The sequence below is a fragment of the Dermacentor andersoni genome, chromosome 1 (genome assembly GCF_023375885.2).
Source record: "Dermacentor andersoni chromosome 1, qqDerAnde1_hic_scaffold, whole genome shotgun sequence".
Taxonomy (NCBI): domain Eukaryota; kingdom Metazoa; phylum Arthropoda; class Arachnida; order Ixodida; family Ixodidae; genus Dermacentor; species Dermacentor andersoni.
In genome coordinates this window covers 60,665,534-60,689,017 of record NC_092814.1, presented here as the reverse complement: position 1 = coordinate 60,689,017, position 23,484 = coordinate 60,665,534, and the positions used below count along the sequence as shown (strand labels likewise).

Here is a 23,484-nt window from a genome sequence, read left to right as displayed (position 1 = left end):
GACTTTTGATTAACAATTAATATATTATTGGGGAATTATTGAAACAACGGACTTCAACAAATTTTCAAAAGCAATTGAGTTCGCTCAACACTTGCACAACAATATTACCGTTGAGTGTTCTCAATAAACAATTTATTGGGTAACTTGCGTTGCTTTTTGTAGTTTTTTTTTTTGTTGTGCAGCAGTTGAGTCCAGTATCAATAATTAGGACTCGCATATGAAGACATACCAAAAATTAAATGCGAAGCGTTCCAAACTCATTGCTGTCACTTTGCGGCAGGTAGGTTCTTCTTTCGCCTCGTTTTCATAAAGAGAAACTAATGTGTGACCGATGGGGTGGCATTGAACGTCGGCCGTCAAGCCCGGTGCTCTAACCATTAGGCCATGAACGCGCGCATGCTCCTCTCGTTCGAAAGCCAGTAAGTTCTGAAAGGCTTGGCGCGTGCGCATCGTACCACTTCCTCGTGCTGTCGCTAAAGCTGGCGCTTTCAAGCGCCTAGCTCCGGGACTGCCCCACTTTCGTAGCCGTTTTCTCTCTGTAAAAACTGCAGCGTTAGACTAGCTTCATGACCGCCCAAATTCATAACGATTTATTTCTTCGCCGGTGCACAAATGCCATCATCGTTTTAGCATACACTATATGACATAGCAATTGGTACGATCCAAAATGAGCACGTTTCGGGGAGCAGAAGAATGCGAAGTTAACTCGCAAACACGGCGACTACGCGCATGTGGAGTTCCCCAAAAGTAGACACGGCGGCAGCGCGGCCGGCGATAAGACAGGCGCCGACACGCGACGACGCTAGTACCTTCGAGCATCCGACGCGCTGTGGGAACCGTAGGATCCAAGCGGCGCACATGCTGTAAACATGCACGTGAGAGATCTTCGAATTTCCTGCGACGCACCCTCCGTCCGGAAAGTAAATATAGCTTTTTTTATCCAAAGGCCGTGGTACTAGAGATCAAACAACGAACACGCTTTGAGATCGCAGCGCGCAGCCGCTATAACCATTGACTTCAAAGAGCTTCTGATTCAGAAACAGCCGCAACAGTATCGCAGCTAATCGCTGTATCTGCGGCTGCTCCCGACTCTCGCCTTGCAAGAAGCATGCGGTTTATTTGAGCCTCGCTGAACTGTCGTCCGCAGGACAGGTCCTGTATGTTCGGTTAAATAGAAGAACACCAAAGGGAAGTGAAAGAAATACAGGTAGCGGACTCTTATCATACCTTACTTGTCACCTCGTCATCTGCAAAGGTGCAATAAACTATTCTACTTGCGTTACTTTTGTAAAGATAATAAGATTAGTAGTAATTTTTACTTCTAGGTGGCGCTACCAACGTCAAGGTAGCGTTCGGGTGTGTGTGCGCACGCGGTTGCAACCGTTGTAGCTTCGTTTTGAGCACACTTTTTCAACAGTACACATCGTTACCGCTAGTTTCGTAGTCGCATCTTTTGGTCGTAGTATTTATTGTTTACGCTACAAATTAGGTTGTTCTTAAAAATTTATGAAGGTTAGTTGATGAAAAATTATTGCTAATTAATTAGCGGTTTTTAAGTGCCGTTATTTTGTGTTTGAAAGATTTTTATAACTGAATACGATAGTGAAGCTGTGAACGGCTTTCGGGCTCCGTCAGTTGGTTGCCGTTGCGTGGTGGTTCACGCCTCGTGCTTTTTGATGAAGGTATTTTTTCCTTTTCGGTCATCATGACGCACATTTTAGTGAAATGCTTTAACGAAGATAAGTGGAACGTTTATCCGTTGAAGTCGTTGGCTGACTCAGCTACTAGTCTTCGACTGATGTGCGAGCCTGGCTGTTTTGCTGAGTTGCGCGGCAGAGGTCATGATGCCTGTTGGAGAGAAGGCACCCCGAAACAGTCGCAGCCGAAGTTCTGCAGATAGGTAAGTAATCTCGTTTACTTGGGCACGTAGCCTTTTTTCTATTTTGACATTGACAAGCGTGAGATGTTAAGCACACCGTTCACTTTTTTCAAGCAAACCGTATGCCCCGGAGCGAAAGCGCGCGATACGCATTTCGTAACTATGGCGGCCGCCGTGGCAATTTGGGGCTCGAGGTCGTGGATACGATCCCTGCGGCGGCCGTATGCCAAAGGAGCGGAATGCAAAAACGCTCGTGCATCGTGCATTGTATGCACGTAAAAATTTCCAGGAAGTCAAAATTAATACGGAGTCCCCAACTACAACCTGCCTCATAATCAGATCGTTGGTTTCGCACGTAGGACATCATAATTATTATTTTTTTAATCCGTAGTGGCTCATCGTATACCATACGGTTAGTGTGATCACCTTTCGTGCCGTAGCGGTTAAGCGCGCCTCGATTTAGGTTGCGCCTAATGATGCGGCGCCCCGCAAAATATATTTCGCCTCTTTGGGATATGCGGAGAACGGCCAACCGATTAGTCGCAGCTTCCGCGCGGTGACTGTACACGGATACACAGCGCGAATGAACAGAGATGTGACGACGACTTCGGCAAAGAACACAGCCGCCGACGGGGTCGCCTTATCGCCTATCACCGCCAAAACTACCGCAATAAGCATCTTTATCTAGCGCGGCGCGTTTCTGTTGAAGGCGTACTGTACAATTTCAATTGGCGATAACCGAAACATGCCACCGTTCTCTGCTGCGTCTTTGAGCTGGGCCGATCCGAATGTGCTTTGCTTGCAGAAGCGAAAGGAGCGCCACTCGGCGCGTTGTCGCCTCGAGCACCGTTTTCGCGGTGAAGAATGACGCGTGCATGAAGCTAGCTCACTGCGCAGACGCTACCGCGCAAAACGCGCAAGGGCGTGTACGCGACGTTCTGCACACAAATCGCGTGGGATGATCGGAGACACGCCGGAGCGGCTAGCGTCAAAGAAACGGTGCATGTTCTCACTCGTACAGGCACGCTCACGTTCGCATCGCTCTCGGCGTATCTTTAGGTCATTCCTGCTGCTGGACTTCTGCCCAAAGATTGGATATCTGCTTGGTATCGGCTATGCACCGTCGCGTGGTCTTTGGTTCTGCGAGAGAGCCGGGAATATTTCTCCCCGCTATGAAACATCGCTGTGCGTGTCTTAGCTAACATTTACCGTAGCAACATATTTCTTCCTTTTCTAGACAGCACTCGTAAAGAGTCGCAAATTTTTACTTGCCAGTATAGTGTGTACTTCTATTTTGTGCGTAGTTATGTGCAGTGTGTGGCAGATTCGGAATCCGCGCAATCTCATTTTCTGCCCGCATTCCCTTCTCGCAGGTTACGCATGCAGCAAATGCCCAGATGCTAAAGTGTTCTACGTCAAGAGCAGCTTGGCGTCGTGCAAGAGACACCCGTTGATATGTGGCTGATTCACTAGCAAGCTCGCATCTCTGTTGCCACTGTACATCAAGTGGGATTTTTAACTATTTTTTTCTGCTGCTCTGTGGTGTACTAGCTGCCGCGCATGGACGCAGTGAAGGCTTTTGATTTGCTCTGGCTTGTAGTAGTAAAGGATGGGCTACCTTTTGAGGGGAGGTATTTCCTTTTGCTTGCGAGAATGTTTACCTGCCTAACCAAGTGATACGTGCGTACTGGAAACAGCAGCGCGAACAGAGACGGACGACGAAATAGGTAGGAGCACACACGAGCGCAAGTTCAACTAAGTTTATTTTTGAAGACAGAGGTATTAAAGACGCTGGTCAACTTGACAAAGGTAAAGAGCCGTGCATGCGTGGCAGAAACAGCCGCGAGCGACAAGAAAAAAAATGAAAAAGCCATGTCATGTAGAATAAACGTGCGTGAAAAGCGAGAACTATCGGACAAATCTTTCGAAAAAGTGAAATATTTGTTCGATGAGTGATACTACCCAACGAGAAATACTCTTGAGAACTGCAAGTCTTTCCCACTAAGGGCAACAGATAACTTGCTTATGTATTTGTTTCGTTTGTGATCAATAAATATTGCTGCTGGAACTCCTCTGGTGTTGAGGTATAGAGCAGAAAGAACGGTTGTTTCATCACAAAGACCAGAACACAAGAGGACTTATGGAAGAATTATTTATTGATCACGAAGAAAAATTCATAAGCAAGATTTCTGTGACTCTAAGTGGGAAAGAGTTGCAGCATTATTTCTCGTTAATATGACAGGACAAACCTTTCAGTTTTCATGTGTTTTTTTTTGTTTTTGACGCATATGTTTGTTCTACAGGACATGTCTTCCGGTCCTTTTTTGTTGTGCCGGGCTGTTTCTGCTGCACATCCATGGCTTTTTCTTTGTGAAGTTAGCCAATTTGTTTAAAATGTTTGTCTTCACGAATAAACTTCTTGTTGAGTCAGCGTTCGTGTGTGTTCCTACCTTAATTCATCCTTCTCGTTTCTGTTTGTGTGATTGTCAAATATAAATGTACACCGAATTGGCGAAGTGTCCATAGAATTTATACATGAAATATTTGCGCTGTTTATTTCAGGAAGAACGCTATAGGGTCTTCTCTGTTTTTAACACTGATGTACATTTTTCTAGTTCAATTTCAAGGAGTCCCCTGAGGAAGCCAATAAGAGTGTTGGTAACTTCATTTGTGTAAGATTTATGAATCTCATCCATTCAAGGTATGACATGTCACATGCCTGTAGGTATGCAAGTATTCGTACTTTTTAAACATACTAAGTTCTAGTTTTCGGTTCTCATGACGCTGCTTTGTACTGTGCTGCATTCTCCAGTCGCAGGAACCTTCTTTTATACCGTCAGTGCATGGGTTCTTTTTGTATATATTGGAGAAACAATTGTCTTGAGCTTAAATATGCATGTATATCACTTGTAATTTTCTTTCAACACGGGTGCTGTATCTCCCTCCGTCTTTCTTACTGCTTTGTCCCAATTTTTATGCAACTTTTATGTATTTTATGCAATAAAATTCTGGTAGCATTTTAATATTTTACCTGCGTAATTGAGGTCATTGGTTTTTCGCATACGCATTTATTTCCGTTTTTCACTGTCTCACCACTCTGGGTGTCCAGTCATTGAAACCTTTTCCCATCCTTTATGACTATTTCTGGGGTACTTGATACTGCAAGTGCAGGTGACCATCTATTTGGCTCTTTGGAATTGTGTTAGCCGTGTGTTCCTACCAATTTTCTGTGCTAAATAATTATTTTTTCTCTTATCGTTCAAGGTATTAGCCTTGCCTTATCTCTTTATTGACTGAGGTACCACTTAGTTGCTGGGTATGGTGAAAAAGGCCCCGAAAAGTGCTCTAATTAGCTTTGTGTGAGTCCAGAAAAATTAACTGAAAATGAGCTCACTAAATTGAGGAAATACCACCAACAAACTCTTCTGTACCTCAATTAAACATATACAAATGGTGTACTGTTCTTGCAAACCTGGCTCGTCAGAAACATGATTCAGGTGTTCACCATGCCCGACAACTTTCTAAATGATGTCTCATCAATTAATAGCTAAGTTGAGTGATGTTATTTTATAAAATAATTGGGCAACCTGAAAATATGTTTATCTCGAAGACAAAAAGCTCAGACAAGTCTACTTTGGTACTTCATTAAATTTTAATCGCGGTGAAAGACGTGTGCTAAAGCTTGTATATATTTACGTGAAGTCATTTGTTTCAAGTCTGTTATTTTGCCTTCTCACAGTCAGCCGTAACTTTTCCTGTGATGGGTTAGTGTGCGAAACATGTTAATATAACGTATTCAGATGTCTTGTGTGTATCCACACGCAATCAGCTTCAAGTGTTCATGTGTTCAAAGTTGGTTGTTACAAGGGTATGCTTAAGCCCTGCCTTTTGAGTCGCTTTGCCTTCTAGTCATAAACTTAAGTCGAAAGTAAAGACCACAATGATCGTTTTGATTGAATTCATATGTATAGGTTTTTTTCAGATGTATTTACACTGCTAGAGTGGTGTAGGTACGAGCCTATGTCTCCAGGTTCGATGTAGTGGTCTCTTATGTACTGTAATAATGTTTCACGTGCACGCATCTTTAGTGTAAATAAAGGTACTTCAAGTTGGACCAGTCTCTCCTTTGATTTTGTTTGTGTTTGGGAAAGTTATGAGCAGGCACCAGTGCATGCAAGTGTGAACAGCAAAGAAAATTTCAATATATGAATAAAAATCCACTAGCCCAACAAAACGTCAATCATATTTCAATGGTGACTTCTGAAATCTCAATGCCATCTCAACTGTGCCACAATGTGCTTTTCAATGCTGTGGCAATAATAACAACAGGTCAACAGAACTACCACAACGTTAGTTCAACGCAGAATCAATGTTAACTAAACAACCATTCAACAAAACAAACACAACGGGCCGTCTAAGCACAATGGACTTTCAATGGTAACTTAACAATTGTTCAACATTGAGGTACCCAATGGCGTTTCAATTAAATTTCAGTGGCCAATATTCAAGACCACTCAACAGTTAGCCCAACAATTATCCAACAAAATTTCCACAATTCCTCAATGAAAAACTCAACATTGACCAATAATAATTCAATGCCTTCTCAATATTTTTTGTACGGGGAACGCCGTACACAGGGTGTTTCACGTGATTTGAACATCGAAGCAATGCCTGCATTTCTACTAATCCACAGTTTGTTCATTTAACCTGGTGATGACGAGTTAGCAAACTGAGCAAATTTGTTTTCAACGACATCATAACATGTCTCAGCCAAAAAAAAAAGATTGTTCACCTGCTGCACAAAAAAAATTGATTCTTTTTTCTTCAGGGAAAATGACGTTATGAGAAAAGTTACACAAGCAAAGGGTGATTAATATTCAAAACAAGTGCCAGTCGTCCAGTACGTCTGGAAGGTGCGTTCTAACCAACGTTTTGTTTTAAGGGCTGAAACCAGCAAAAGCTGGTCATAGAAGAGGTCTTTTTTTTACGTAAAGCATATTGTATAAACACAATCTCTTTCAGAAGAAATGGAAGCAAGGTTAACATATCTGGAGAGTGTCATTGAGCGTTTACTCAATGGAAAGATATCTCATATAAACCGAGCTATAGCAAAAAAAAAAACGTTGTGACTACGACGCAGCAGCGAGGCTCTGCATATGCGGGGAGAAAGGAATATGCAAACACACTCAACATCAACATAGACGTTTATATATATATATATTTATATGAGATATCTTTCCATTGAGCAAACGCTCAATGACACTCTCCAGATATGTTAACCTTACTTCCATTTCTTCTGAATGAAATTGTGTTTATACGATATGCCTTATATATATATATATATATATATATATATATATATATATATATATAATGTCACAAGCTGTCATGAACCACGCCTTTACATAGCATTTCTTGTCTTGGACCTGATCGCTGATTATCTTGCGTTCTGACGGGGATACACGATAGGGTTTTTGTCGGATTGGCTGGGCGGCTCCTGTGTTGATGCGGTGACGAGTTCTGGACGCAGGAATTGATGGCGGGCCATCGTGCTGCGCAAAGTCGAATACCGAGGTATGTTTCGTAAGCAGGGCCATCAAAACTCGACGCTCGTGATCGCTGAGTGACTTATCGATCATGGAAAGTATCTTCGAGCTCCCGGGGCTCGAGACACTGGTTGCTCCTCCATCGGGGAGCTCTGTAAGTACTGCCACCGATACGGGCGAGTCTTCCTGAAACGTGGCAATCTTTAGGCCTTGAGGTAGCACTGCCGCTTCAGTGGAACAGTTTAGCGCCCACAGCCCCGCGCACCCATTGGTCACTGAGACCACGCAGTGCGAAACTAATACGTTTTTCTTGAGGCAGTTCCGATGTACAGGTTCCACTGCAGCATCGAACGAGATAGGAGTCGGAGATGAACAGGCGACGGCAACACGCATCGCGGATAAGGCGGGCACAACTGTATCCTCAGACACGCACAACACACTCTCCGGGCAAGCTTCACCTTCAAAGAGCACAGGTGAAACATTGGTGTCGACACTGAGTTCTCCCGTCCGGCAGTCAACATTCGCACCACACAATTGCAAAAAGTCAATCCCCAGAATCACGTCATGCGAGGAGCGAGGACGAACAGTAAACTCTGCATTAAAAACTTTCCCACCCAAAGACACATCCACGTTACACACACCAACCGGGTATAAGGATTCACCACTGACTCCACGGAAACTTGTGCACTGGTCCCAACGAAACATAACCTTGCGTCCCAGAAGGCCTTTAAACCCCACACTCATGACCGAGACAGTTGCTCCCGTGTCGACTAAAGCCATTGTAGAGACCCCATCAATCAGTACATGAACCTTATTCTTTAGCATGAAAATAGTTGGAGGCAGTTGAGTCGGCAGCACACATTTTCCAGCGACCTCACCTCCATCGGCCGCGCTGGCTAGTTTCCCGGCGGGGGCGACACGAAACGGCGCCGAGGCGATGGTGACGTGAATCGCGGCCGAGGGGATGGTGATCGGGAGGCTCGGAAGGCTGGTGGTGGCGTCAGAGTACGGTCGGAGGTAGGGGAACGGTAGCGGTTCGCCTATCAACCAAATTCATCTGGTTCTGCATTAAACACCTCGTGTGTAACATTTGGTGGAGCTGTGCGGGGTAACTCCCACGACCTACAACGGAGCCACTAGCACAATAGCTACGCCGAAGCCGTCGCCTCGCCGGACTTTCGCCGTCGCGCTCAATCATGGCCACAGAGCAAAATACCCTCACCAGCAGTGCCTCGGCGAGCCCAGTCCCTATCCAGCACTACCGAGAGCCGCGCACGTTCTCGGCGAAGGCAGAGGAAGATGTGGATGAGTGGCTAACCCATTACGAAATGGTAAGCCAATACAATAACTGGAACGCTGCCAGTCAGCTTAGGAACGTTGTTTTCTTCTTGGCCGGCACGGCATTGGTATGGTATGACAACCACGCGGGCAATTTTGATGAATACATCGCTTTTGTGTCCCCGGAATTTCCGGATATGGGTACCGTCATATCCGAGCAGCACAAGGACGAGAGCTTACAACCGCTCTTCGCGGCAGCACAGGAGTCACCTGCAGGCAGTCGCTTTCGCTTACGTGATGGTGGCGCGCTGTATAAGAAGAGCTACTCGACCACCGGTGCACGCTACCTTTTAGTTGTCCCCAAGAACCTTCGCCACCAAGTATTACACGCCATGCACGATGACCCAACTTCCGGTCATCTTGGTTCCACACGTACACTCTACCGGGCTCAAGAACGTTTTTACTGGCCTAAGATGCGGAAAGAAATCGAACGGTACGTCGCCAGCTGCTCTCAATGCCAGCGCTACAAGCGTCCGCCACAAGCGCCACATGGCCTGCTTCAACCAGTTCCCCCTTCGAGCGTCCCCCTTGAGCAAGTTGGTATAGATCTTCTGGGCTCTTTCCCGCTATCCTCCAAGGGTAATCGTTGGGTTATCGTTTGCGTAGATCACTTTACCCGCTATTGTGAGACCGCCGCATTGCCTTCGGCCACAGCTACAGAAGTTTCTATCTTCTTGCTGGCTAACGTTATACTCCGACATGGACCTCCTCGCATAATAATCAGCGATCGTGGGCGACAGGTTACCGCGGACGTGGTTGAAGAAACCCTTCGTCTGTGTTCATGTAGCTTCCGCCATTCTACGCCCTACCATCCACAAACTAATGGTCTGGTCGAGCGCACAAACAGAACGCTTGCCAACATGCTATCCATGTACGTCGATTCAGCACACAAGAATTGGGACAGTATCTTGCCTTTCATTACCTATGCCTTCAATACCGCGAGACACGAGACCACTGGTTACTCACCATTTTTCCTTCTGTATGCTCGTCCGCCGCGCTACACCCTCGACACCATATTTCCCTACTTCGCTCATGACAACGAATCAATTGAGATCCTATGTCGAGCAGAAGAAGCGCGACGCCTCGCTATAGGCTACGCACCCTAGCATCGCAGGACCGGTCCAAGATACGCTATGACGGGCGTCACCGCCACGTTTACTTCGATCCTGGTGACCTTGTGTGGCTCTGGACGCCGTTGCGTAAGCGTGGCTTATGCCAGAAGTTTTTCGCCCACTACGTCGGCCCTTACGTTATTCTGGAGCGCCTCAGCGAAGTAAACTACCGCATTGCGCGTCTCACGAGCAGTGGACGACGCTCGGCCAAGGCTGAAGTGACACACGTCGCGCGTCTGAGGCGTTACAACCCACGAGATGACTGACTCGCCCGACGGGCTTCGTCTGCCAGCGGGGAATGTCACAAGCTGTCATGAACCACGCCTGTTGTTGTTGTTGTTGTAGCCTGCGATGCGTGTGGCTCCTGCCCACGATGGGGGATTGGCCAAGAAATGGGTGGATTATTCGAAATTATTATGGAGCATAAATTTCCTAATAGCTATTGAAATAGCATTGAATAGCGCATAATTACCTGTTAAATAAAATCAGGAAGGTCATATTGAATGAGTAATAATTAATTTAAAAGTAAAAACAAAAAGAAAGGAATTTAGCAGGACATTCGTTTAGATTCCGTAAGGAATGTTCGGACAGCGAAGCATGCATCCCTGTGGCTGAATCCCAAAGTGGACGCTCCGAACGAAAGAATTGCAGGTTCTGTCAAGTCCAGGCAAATTCTTCGAAAAGGTATTTCCAACCATCTTTTTCTAACCGCAGTAAAGCGGCGACAAGATAGAAGAAAGTGGTGTATCGTCTCTTCCTCATTACAACAAGAACAGAGGGGGGAGGGAACCAAACCCGACCTGTGTAAATAGAAATTCAGCGAGGGTATGCCGCAGCGTAATTTGGTGAGGCAGACCTCAAGCATCTTTGTTTCACAGGATTCGCTATGCCAGGGAAATGCCAGGTGCTTATACTCTGGAGAAGCAGTCAAATGTGGGTTTGATAAGGCTAATCTTATTGATCGCATCCGAAATCTTGCCGCCGTGATCTGTGCTGTCACTGGTAGGATAGGAAGAACAGGGCCGGATAGTGATGCATTTGCCAGTGAATCAGCAGTTTCATTAAAAAACAAACCTTTATGCCCTGGCACCCAAATCAAATGAACACATTGCACATGGGCTGGAACTAGAAGTGGAATAGTTTTAGCATGGGTGACTCATTAGTAGCGGTAAGGCAAGAGCATGCTGAAAGGGAGTCAGTCAGAATGGCAGCCGTTGTAATAATTGAGTCTAATTTACGTAAAGCTAGGATTACTGCTAACAACTCGGCCAGAAAAATAGGCACAAAATCAGGCAACCTTAAAGAAAAGGACCAGTCGAGTGCAGGACAAAATATTCCAATGCCAGCTTCTTCCTCGCACTGTGAGGCATCTGTTGCAACGATAACGTTTGTTTCTAGGGTGCTTGGGTGGCCTTGCAACATGGCGTTTAAGATGCCGTAAGGGAGTAGTTTCGCGTGGTTTGGGAAAATGTCATCGAACCTGATCTCTGGGTAATTTGAATGCGTATTATCATGAAGCACCTCGCGAATTTGTACATTTAGTGGTTCAAGTAATGTTTGCACAAATATAATCTGTGGTCTATGAAACCTGGGCCAATGAATAGGAAAAAATTATTCTGGATCAGAGAGGAAAATAATTTTAAGGCGCTTTAATGGGGAATCATATAGCCTTAGGAAAGTCTGAACTGTCAGAAGGCGAAATCGGCATATTATGGGTGGGATTCTTGCCTCCAGGTATAATACGGCATTCGAAACGTATTTTGGGAGGCCTAAGCACAGACGTAGCGCCTCTCGTTCCAACAAAACTAGCGGCCGAAGCTTGTATGCTGGATCACCGGAGAATAAAACGCATCCAAATTCTAACACCGGACGAACATACATCTTATATACCATCAAGAGGGATTTTCTTCGCATACCTGTTCTCCGGCTGCTCAACTTGCGCAAAATGCCCATTGAACGAGCTCCTTTTGTCGCTATATATTCAATATGCGGCCGCCAGTTAAGAATTCCGTTGTAAATAACTCCAAGGTATTTTAGTGACTCTACTTGTGGGATATCTTCGAGATGATAGTTAAGCGATATGTATACTGGGTCTTTAACGGGAAAAACAAGGATAGCACACTTATTAGCATTCAGATTTAAGTGTAAGCTATCCAGCCAGCCTTCCAGTTCCCTTAGATACGACTGCAGTATTTCGTAAAGAGAGTATATGTCGCTAGCCATACCAAAAAAGGCAATGTCATCAGCATAAACGTATGTACTGACAGCTGGGTGAACGGGGATTCTGCTCAGTAAAATATTAAATAATACTGGTGAAAGTACCGATCCCTGAGGCACACCTCTTGTTTGCTTATATTTACTGGAAGAATAGCCGCTTCGAAAACAATAAAACTCCCTGTCTTCTAAAAATTCATGCACCCATGCTACAATATAGCCTGGAAAGCAATGGCTCTGTAACCGATTCGTTAAAATTGTATGTTCAATGCTGTCATAGGCTTTACATATATCTAAGGTAACTAGAGCCGCATATTGTTTTTTCTGTCTGGCGATGTTAATGCGACTTTCAAGGTCTACATGCGCGTGCCATATTGAATAGCCAGATCGAAATCCAATTTGACACGGACTCAACAATCGATTATCGTCAATAAACTCTAATATATCTAAAGTGTAATATATCTAATATATCTAAAGATATATATCTATATCTCTAAAGTGTTAACGAGACGCGAGAAGACTTAGAAGATAAGGTCATCAGGGACATATTTTTGACACGGCTTGGTGTCAAACCGACGTCTGTCGAAAGAATTCACAGACTTGGTAAAAGAAAGGATGACCGTGATCGACCCGTTATTTTACGCTTGTACGACTACAATGAAAAAACAGCTATCTTCAAAAACTGTAAGAAACTGAAAGGCACGAGGATAAGTATCGCTGACGACTACTCGTACGAAACGCTTCAAAAAAGAAAGTTGCTCTGGCAGTCGGAAAATTGATAAATATGAAGGATCTAAGGTAAGGCTTGTTCATGACAAGCTTTTCATTAACGACATCCCCTATACATGGGACGCCCTGTCTAACTGTAGGGTGAGGATGCGCAGTAACGCCGAAGCCGGCCCCCGTAGCCAAGACTGACAAAGAAAGGAGCATGAACTCAGGCTGATAAACGTAAATGCTCGCAGCATTGTGAAAAAGGTTGACGAACTTGAATGCGTGTCGCTATTACATGATCCACATATATTAGCAATAACTGAAACGTGGCTGCATGAGGGTATCGTGGACGATGAAGTTTTTCCCGGCGCATATAACGTGCTGCGTACAGATAGGGCGTCGAGAGGCGGAGGCGTTGCACTGTTAGTTAAAAAATCACTTAGATATGAAGTTCTGCCGTCAATTTATGCGCATGAAAGCTTATGGTGTAAGTTGTTTTTTCACCATTTTGCGTTGGTGATCGGTGTAATTTATAGACCCCCGGGAAGCCTTATTGAGTTCATTGAGAAGATTGATCAGCACTTAACAACAATAACTACAGATAGAAGTAAAGTTATTTTGATGGGTGACTTCAACTTACCGGGAGTAAATTGGGATGCAAGAATCCCTGGGACACTTGAGAGGCCACATGCGGAACTTATGCTGGAAATCATGGTGAAGCATGGCTTGGTTCAAGTGTTCGAGAAACCTACGCGAATTCAAGGAAATTTCAGCGCCCTTTTAGACCTCTTATTCGTATCGGAGAGTATATTTGAATATAATATTGAAGTGGTGGAAGGAATCTCGGACCATAAGATGGTTGTAGCCACTCTAAAAAATATAAAATGTTTAAACAAAAACCGGATAGCTCATGTCTAATTTTAACCGAGCCGATGATACGGCCGTCTTAGATTATTTAGAATTGGCTTTAGACCGTATGCCGGAAGAAAATGATGTAGATAAATTATGGAGGTATTTTACAGAAGTGGTGACCTGTTCATTATCTCTCTTTGTCCCAAGAAGAGTTAAACATTTACATAAAAGTAATCCATGGGTTTCTCGTGAGTTAATACATTTAAAACGTCAGCTACGTCGTGCGCGGCAACGAAAACCAAAAAATTCCGACAGAATATCGGCCCTTAGCACACAAGTTCGTCAGAAATTAAGAGCATCTAAAACGTCTTTTTTTGCTACAACACTGACTAATTACCTTAAAACATCACCTCAAAAATTTTGGCGATACGTTGCCCGATCAAAGCCTTCAATCAATGGCATAGTTGTAAATGATACCGTGTGCAACAATCCGCAAATTATTGCCCAAGAATTCAACACTTTTTTCGGATCTGTATTCAGCCGAAGCGATGAGGGTGCTGCAATAGATTTAGAATGCGACGACCATACTAATGATAGCATTTTTATCTCTAAAGAAGGTATAGTTGACATGTTGCTAAAATTGGACGTAAAAAAGTCTCCTGGTCCTGACAAAATACCGAATGAGTATTTAAAGCGATACTGTGAATGGATTGCATGCTTCTTGGTCAAAATCTTTTCTCTGTCATTAATAAATGGTGCATTGCCAAGTCAATGGTTATTAGCGAGGATTGTGCCTGTTTATAAGGCTGGAGACAGGCTAGACATTAGGAACTACCGTCCGATTTCCATAACCTGTACGGCTTGCAAAATCTTAGAGCATATAATTAGTCACGGAGGAAGGAAACTAAGGAGAGGCCCTACCCCCTCCGCGCGCTAGGAGAAAAGTGTGGCGGAAATGACGTAGTAGGTTCTCATTTTTTTGCGGCTTTTTTATTTTTTTTTGTTGTATGGCCACGCCTTTTGGGCCACAATGGCGGCGTTGTTATGGTTTTGAGCGCTCACACGTGTTGCTCTGGTAGGTTTCGTGCCGTGGCAAAGGCGCTGAGTGGGCGGGTTTGCGTTAGTCACCGTGTCTTGTTGCGCTGTGTTACCTGCACCCTGCTCTGCCAGATGTTGCGCGATCGCGCGCGCTCCGCGCGCGACACCACGCGCAGCGCGGCGTGGTTTCGCGAAAGATGTAAACAAGAGAGGAGGGTGGCCCAAAAGGCGGAGCATCGCCATGAGCAACGCCAAATTCCGGCTTCACTTTTGCTTCACAAAGAGTGACGTCAGGGCCTCTCCTTAGTTTCCTTCCTCCGTGTAATTAGTAAACAGTTAGTAGAATATATTGAAAACAATAACATTTTTTACAACAAACAACATGGTTTTCGAAGGCGTCTGTCAACTGTCACGCAATTATTTGAAACAATACACAGTTTTGCAGAAGCCCTTAATTGTCGCGAACAAGTTGATGTCATCGCTCTGGATTTATCAAAGGCATTTGATAGGGTTAGCCATAGCAAGCTAATTGAAAAGCTTTATGGGTATAATGTAAGTTCAAAAATTATTAAGTGGATTCAGGCTTACTTACACAACAGACAACAGTTTGTTGAAATAGATGGCGAGTGCTCCTCTTTCCTTCCTGTATCATCAGGTGTACCTCAGGGCTCGGTCTTGGGTCCAATTTTGTTCCTACTGTATATTAATGATATCGCAACTGATGTACATCCTATGATTGAAGTGCGGTTGTTTGCCGATGAATGCCTCTTGTTTTGTCGCGTTAAAAGTGTTTCTGACCAAGAACGACTAAATGATGCTTTATGTCGAATTTACAACTGGTGTGAAAAATGGCATCTGTTTGCATGACAGTTACGAATAAGAAAACTCCGTTGATGTTTTCGTACGCTGTAAATAATAATGTCATTAAGCGTTCCACAAAGCTGAAATATCTTGGCGTAACTATCACTAGTAACCTCAACTGGAATGAACACGTCGAAAACATATGTGGATCAGCCCAGCGCAAGCTTGGTTTGTTACGGCGTAAATTAAGAGATGCTGCACCAGATATCAAACTTAAGGCATACACTACCATTGTTAGACCAAACTTAGAGTATGCTTGTATAATTTGGGACCCTCACCAACAATACATAACAGATAAATTAGAGCGCATTCAGCGAATGGCGGTTAGGTTTATTTTTTCTGATTATGACAAAACGCACTCAGTAACCTCCATGCTCGCCAGGGCTGGTCTCACTACGTTGGCTGTGCGCAGGAAAATCGCGCGCCTTAAGTTTTTATATCAACTCTATCACAATAAACTTAACCTGAATTCCAGTTTGTATTTGAAGCCTCCTGGAAGGGTTTCACCACGAACTAACCACAATCACGCTATAATGCCTTATGCGCCAAGAGTTGATGTTTTTAAGCACTCTTTCATTGTTAAGACAATTGTTGAGTGGAATAACTTGAATTCTTGTGTGTTCCCGAGCAATAACAGGATTGATTGTTTTGAAGAAAATTTGACTGCGTTCGTTGCGTGAACTTTGTTCTCTGTATTCCCACCCTGTAACAGCCCGACAGGGCTCACAGTATTGGAAATAAATATATGTCCGAGAAGCACTCTTTCAATAAGTTTCACTATGTTTGATGTCAACGCAATTGGTCTGATGTTGTCGATAGTATACCCTGCCCCTTGTTTTTTAAGTAACGGAATAATTTTGGCGATCTTCCAATCTTGTGGAATCCATGCGTTATTAACAGAGTAGTTTAGCAACTTCAGAAGCTCACGTGGAGCTTCTTGAAAGAAAATCTTTAACATTGCATTTGTTATGCCGTCCGGGCCAGGTGCTGTAGTTGGCAACTGTAACATAACCTTTGCTACTTCCGAATAGGATATCTCCTTGTAGCCCGAGAATGCAGGAGAAAAAGCAGGAGTTTGGAGGCGCGTTGCGAACCGACTCTCCAGTCCTTTAGCCAGTAGTTCTAAGGACTCCTGCATTTCCTGTGAGGTATAGACGATTGAGTCTACATTAACGCTCATTGAGAGTTTGTTTCTAAAACGAAGGTAATTAAATAAAGCACGTTTGTTTTTGGATTTAGATAGATAATCAAAATGGTTTTTATCGTACTCATCTTTTGCATGTTTAATAGTACGTTTGAAGGTTGCCGAAATAAATTGATAATCTTTCCAATTTTGTGGGCTCTGATTATGTAGAAGGTTTTTCCAAGCAGCTTTCCTTCTTCTATAAGCTCGTGTGCACTCGCTGTTCCACCAGGGACTAGATGAGGAACGCTTAGCTGTCTGAATTACAAATTCAGACTTTTGTCGGGACGTCTGTAATGCTGAACAAATATTCAAGCCAATGTCTTCGTCATTGCTATTACTTAGTGACGCAATGGTGGACCGCAAGCAGTCTTTAAATTTTTTGCAATTCACAAATATTCTGCCTTGTCGTTCAACTGATGGTAAAGGGCATGCAATTTCAAAGTATACCGGGAGATGATCACTGTACAGAAATCAATCGTTGTCCAAGATGTCACAGTGACACTTGTGCTAGAAAACGTCAAATCTAACACTGAGCGAGATTGTCCGCGGACAAATGTAGGTCCACTGAAATTAAGGCATGAAAGGTTTTTATCTATGGTCCAGTTCCACAGACGTGTCCCACCTGAATCTGTTTTGTAACCCCAAGACACGTGATGCGAGTTGAAGTCACCAGTAAGAATGACTTCATTTTTGCAGCTGGCAAGCGCACTATCCAATTGGTATGTACTTTGTACGCCCGTAGGGAAATAAGCATTTATAATTGAAAATGTACGGTAGCCTGGGATGCTAAGGTGCACTGCCAAAATTTCACATTCCGGAGACATTAACTTGAAAGCTATTTTCGCCTTATGACAGAATTTAGATGACAACAAAATCATTAAGCCACCTCCTTGTGAAAGGCGATCTAATCGAAAAGATCGAAAATCTTTAAAAAGAAAATTTTTCTCAGGAGTAAGCCAGGTTTCTTGTAAGATTATGACGTCAAGATTAAGATGAGTTGTTAAGCAATGTAAGTCTGTTGAAGCAGAAAACAGGGAACGACAGTTCCACTGTAGCACTTTTAATGAAGCTATGGTGATGATCTAATTGATATAGTTACTTCAGCGACTACCGTCGCAATGAACTTTCTTGGACGCCAGAATGAGAAACTGGATTACCCTTTTTGTTTTTGGTATATGGACAAGAAGCAGTTACTGGAGACCCAGTTCGTTTTTGCGGCCTGGTATCATGACCTGTTTCAATGTCGACCTGCGAGTCTGACTGACGCGAAGAACAAGGGTCGGATCCAAGAAATGTTGGGTCGGATGCGGTACTCGGCACTAGGACTGAACTGGCTACCTGTTCTGCAGCACAAGCAATCGATTTGGTGATTGGTGTTGCAGCTGTTTGCAATAGCTGTGTCATCTGCGCAGTAAACACTTGGGAGAGACAGTCGGTAACATTTGTGACAATATATATGTTGTATAGCCTTTGTCATTGCTTTTTCTACGGCCGATTCAATGAGTTTCGACAAGTTGTCTTCCTGTAAAGTAGATTGCCTCGCAGTGACGCCAGCGTATCCAAAGGCTCTTTCCTTGACGACTACAATAGCTTCTCGCCGCGAACATCGTCGCCTGTCAATTACTTCGAGTACCTGTATTTTTTTATTTTTTTATTTATCATACCCTCAGGGCCATTACGGCATTATAGAGGGGAGTGGTTACAAGCAAAACGGGTAAATTCAACAAACAGGAGTTACTTGTGCAGAAAATTATGTATATAAATATGTATAAACAAAACTATTTAACAAATGGCACCTAGATATACAATGTTAGCTAAGGCATTTGTGAGTACAGGTTGAACAATATGAAAAAATAGGTTCCTAGTTATACAGTGCTAGCTATGGCATTCTTGAATAATTGGTGATCTGCGATAGTGGCTATCGAGGCGGGGAGGTGATTCCACTCATTGGAAGTGCGTGGTACAAATGACTGCAAAAAAGCGTTGGATCTGCAAAATGAAATGCTGACCTTATGAATGTGGTCTAGTCTGGGTGATACATACGGAGGCGGAGAAATAAGTTTGTTGCGTAGCAGCGGGTGATGAAATAATTTATGAAAAAGGCACAAACGGAACAATTTTCTACGTGATGACAAGGACGGTAGGTTAAGACTAGATTTCATGGCACTGATACTCGCGGTTCTATTATAGTTAGAAAGAATGAAACGAGTAGAGTTATTCTGAACCATTTCCAGTGAGTGTATTAGGTTTACTTGACCTGGATCCCAGATTGAAGCAGCATACTCAAGTTTAGGTCGTATTAGAGTTTTATAGAGGATTAATTTTAAGGAGGAAGGTGCTTTGGAAAAGTTGCGTCGTAAGTAACCTAGCATTCTGTTAGCGTTACTTATTATATGGGTGATGTGGGTATTCCAAGTAAGATCAGAGGTGATGTGAAGGCCAAGGTACTTGTAAGTTGTTACCAATTCTAGTGGAGCGTTGTTAAGGAAGTACACAGGTGGTTCACTGGTAGTTCGAGATACACGCATGAATTTACACTTGTTAACATTTAGTTCCATTAACCATGAATTGCGCCATGCAGAAACGGCGTTAAGATCAGCTTGAAGCCTGGTAACATCCTCGTCGCGAGTTATTTCGGTGTAAATTACGCAGTCGTCAGCAAATAGGTGAATTTGAGATGAAACACAGGAAGGTAAGTCGTTAATATATATGAGAAATAGGAGGAGTCCAAGCACGGAGCCTTGTGGTACACCTGAATAAACAGGACTCAGATTAGATGTTACTTCGTTAGCTGAAACGAACTGTGAACGGTTAGTAAGGTTTCGTTAGTAGCAGTATTAGTAGTATTTCGTTAGCTCTAGCCGAGCAGTTTGCATAGTCAGCCGCATGGTTTCCTCCACATAGGCAGCAAGTTTCGGCTTCAGCTGTGCACTCATTGGGAGAATGATCGGCACCACAGGCGCGACAGCGTCCATTTGATTTGCAGCCTCCTGCACTATGGCCAAAACGCCAACAGTTCCGACACTGAAGTGGACGGGAAGCGAGAGGTTCCACTCTAAAAATAAGTCGCCACACTTTCAGTTCAGAAGGGCAGGACATGCCAGCAAACGTAGCAATAACAGATTCTGTGGCAACTTTTCCTCCATTTGCCAGTCGGTTACACCGGTATACAGCTATGACGCCAGCATCAGACAGTTTCTCCAGAGTCTCAGTTGGGCTCAATCGAGAGTCTACGCCCCGGACAATGCCTTTAGTGCATGCTAGATCAGGAGGAATAAACGCACTCACCGGGACAGATGCGAAAGTCTTACACTTTAGGAGGTCTGCGACACAGGTCGAATCTGATGACCTACAGACTACCCCACCTCTTCCAAATTGTCGGACATCGCTTATCATCTGGAAATGACGCGTCATGGCCTGGAGCTCGGCCTGAACAGCTTGTGGGTTGTTCAGCCGGATGAATCCACCGTTCGAGGGCACCAGCGCGACAGGGATGCTGCTAACACCGCTGCGGAAGAAAGATTGCAAAGGCAAATCATCAGGGGAAAGGGAGGCTGACCAAGGGCTGGGCCCTTGCCCAGGAGAGTTTTTAGACATCAGCGTTGTTTCAATCACAGATAAGTCCTACAAAAATAAGATAAGTAAGATAACTAGGTCAAATCCACCCAAAACTCAGCCAAACCACCAAGTAAGTTCCAGCTTAGCTGGCAAAATAGAAGAAAGCCTAAGATGACGAAATCAAACTCTCTTAGAGGCTCCAACTCCAACAGAGGAAAGAAAGAGGAGAACGACGTTAGCCAAGCTGCCGCGAGACCGCTCTTCAACATCCGCGCCTATCAACCAAATTCATCTGGTTCTGCACTAAACACCTCGTGTGTAACAACATATATATATAATGTCGGCTGAATAGCAAAAAGCTTACAAAACGTTTTGTATTTCTCTCACTTTTAACACCTTTGTATTCGGTCCTCTCCGCCTTTAGTATGAGAAGGCCAGAATTTCAACCAGTTTACCAAAGAAGGATGTAGCGAAACGGCTTTTTAAATTTGTGGTTTCGGTTTCCACGCCGCCGCCTACTACCTACTAGAAACGACCACCACGCCGCCGCCGGTCGAAACCGACACGGCGTACACCTACAGCTGCGGTTAACCATTTTCTTTAAATCCTTGGTTCAATTTACGTGAAACACCCTGTATAATGAACCACCGCAATTATAGAGCTAGTTGCGCGTTTGAATACTGCATGTTGCTTTTAAGTTCATGGCATGTTGCTTCTAAGTTCAAGCCGAGCGCTCGCTCGAGGATTCAGGCGGCTGCTCCAGATCGACCAGTGAAAAACGCCATAAATGTCTCGAGGAAGTCACTCCTCAAGCAAACTATCTATAACTCTTACTACAGTCTACAGTGCTCTTAGCTAGTCGCTAAACAGTTGCCTTCTTTATCCTTTCTGTTGTTCTCTCTCTCTGTCCTTTTGGCATACAATACAACGTTGACATATTAAAGTGCTTACGTATTAGTGTCAGCGTTGGATTGTGCGCAAGCCAACAGTCCATGTGATAGCGGAAGGTTTTAGTCTCTTCTCGACAAGCAGAAGCTGATTCACGAAGCCGGCGCCAAGACGATGAAACGCAAAGGATGCGTGTATTCTGCGTTGCAGTAAGAAACGAGATTGCGCTCTTTTGATCTAGAATAAATAAAATCTGTTCCGAAAAAAATTATCATAGTTACAGAAAGTCAGAATGGTGAACTACGGCTATAGCGAAGAGACTGATAAAGATTTTTGCCGGCCCCGATGACGATAGCGAGCAAAATTTCTGACTTCCATATGCTCCTAATGACATGTTAATAAAGTTTGTCTTGCATAATTATAGTATGAGTGAAGTTGACAAAAAATCACTTGAAACAAACAAGCTTAGCAGAAGACGTGCGCCGACATAGAGTTACTATATAAACTCTATTTTGACTCTATGTGCGCCGACTCCCTGGCTACTGACAGCAGCGCCTATTTGCTGTCTTGAAGCGGTGAAGCAATGAACTGCGCTAATAGAATGAAGAACCACCTACTCGCCTCGTCCGGCTCGAGCAGACGACAAGAGCTGTGACGACGGCGGTCAAAGGGGAAACTGGGGGAACACGCACATGAGCTGCTGGGATCGCATTGGGTACTCGATAACCCTGTGTTGCTTATTATGCATTTGCTCCCGTTGAGGTGATGCACTGAGTTTCACAGTTACATTTCCATGAACTCCAAACAAACCTTTCCATGTCGCCATCCTGAAAGAAGCGTGCTCCTTCCAGAATCTTTATGGAGCGTACTCTATACGCTAATCAGCACAGTCAGCACTCCAGCAAGTTTTTAGGGGCTAGCTTACAGTCTTCCGTGGGAGTTTGGAATATACGGAAATTGAGGTTTGACATGGGGCGCCATCTCCATTTTAACTTGGAATACTAACCTCAGCATAAAACTAGAGCTGCGCGTGGGACGAAAAGAAACGAAAGATTTTTTCTGTAATCAGACATTTAGCTCGAACAGCTTTTAGCAAGGTGACACGGGCACTGGGTACACCGTCGGCCGTGTGGAATGTGCTGTGGACGCAGGTAGGTATACTTGGTTGCTGCTCTTGAGTACCGGGGAATAGACGCACAAGAGGCGCTCGCTTTTGTTGTGCTATTAATGCGAAATTTAACAGTAAGCTCTGAATTCAGTCACCCCTGTACATGTCCTGTGTTTTTTTGCTGATGTCACATTGATCCTCACAACAAACCCAAGTGTTTGACTTGAAACCATAGAGAAACTACGAAGGGACACGACCACCGCAAAACTGGCCCACGATAACTATTTCCACGGTATTTTGCTCCTGACTCATAGAGAATCGTCAAATTGGTTTACGCAAACGGTGTATGGTCACAGTAGTTGAGTATCGACAGCATAAGCGGCTTTCCCATGGGCTTTCCTTTCCTGTCGACTCGATGCATAACAAACCTATCCAGGGCGAGGCCATGCGAGGCGCTGACCCGGCAAACCCGGAGGAGCACTGAAGCGACTGAAGCGCCCCCATAGACCCTGTGTCCAAGAGCATGCTTAACGCCCTCTGTCACGGCAGGCCTGGCACGTTTAAGCCTAATCTGTGTGCGGCTTTCATTATGGAAACGTAGAAGTGTGCGTAAAATAGAAAGAATAATATGTTGTTCTTGACATTACAAGTTTAAGGGCGACGATGATTATGTCGTTATACATATCAAGGTGTCCTCCGTGCTCAAGGGTGAGGAATGTCGCCTAGAGTGCTAGGAAAGTACTGAGGCCGTCTGTGGCCCGGCATGCATCAATAGAATACCATCTTTCGAATTACGTGCTTCTTTCCTCGTTGCTCTTAAGCCCTACTTCCGTAAGGACTATCAGGCATACAGAATTTGTTGCATCGTGTTATAATCTTTCTTATAAAAGTGATGCTGTCCTCATAAATGCAGCACAGAAACAGGTGTCATTTCATTGTCGCGATTTGTTGATGCCGGCTGGCTACAATCAATGAATGACCTGAAGCGCTGCTCACAACACGAGACATATTATGTTATTATAATATGCGTTTTCTTGACGTGTATGTGGTGATGACATGCGACTGGTTACTTAATGTCATGCGCAACGCGTTAACGAATCCTAACATTAAGCGATTTTAGTATATGCGAATGCAGCAGTCTCGCTACTGTGCAACCCGCGGCATGCGCACATCTGAAACTGCAGTGGGCA

At 44.3% G+C, this 23,484-nt stretch overlaps 1 protein-coding gene and 1 long non-coding RNA gene across 4 annotated transcripts in view; both read left to right on the top strand.

Moving 5' to 3' along the window:
* The first annotated feature begins 1,392 nt into the window (after positions 1 to 1,392).
* Positions 1,393 to 5,993, top strand: LOC129380489 (uncharacterized). The gene is made up of 2 exons (XR_008608559.2): positions 1,393 to 1,900; positions 3,253 to 5,993. It is a non-coding gene; the product is annotated as an uncharacterized lncRNA (long non-coding RNA).
* A 16,322-nt stretch (positions 5,994 to 22,315) lies between these two features.
* CycY (cyclin Y) overlaps positions 22,316 to 23,484 on the top strand; it is a 37,116-nt gene continuing 35,947 nt past the window's right edge. The window contains exon 1 of one of the 3 annotated variants that reach the window (XM_055061543.2): positions 22,316 to 22,337. The gene's annotated coding sequence lies outside the window, so the exon portion shown is untranslated. Of the gene's footprint in view, positions 22,338 to 22,806; positions 23,003 to 23,102; positions 23,126 to 23,484 lie in introns of those variants that run through there. The other 2 variants (XM_050193577.3, XM_055061542.2) reach the window with 2 other exon arrangements.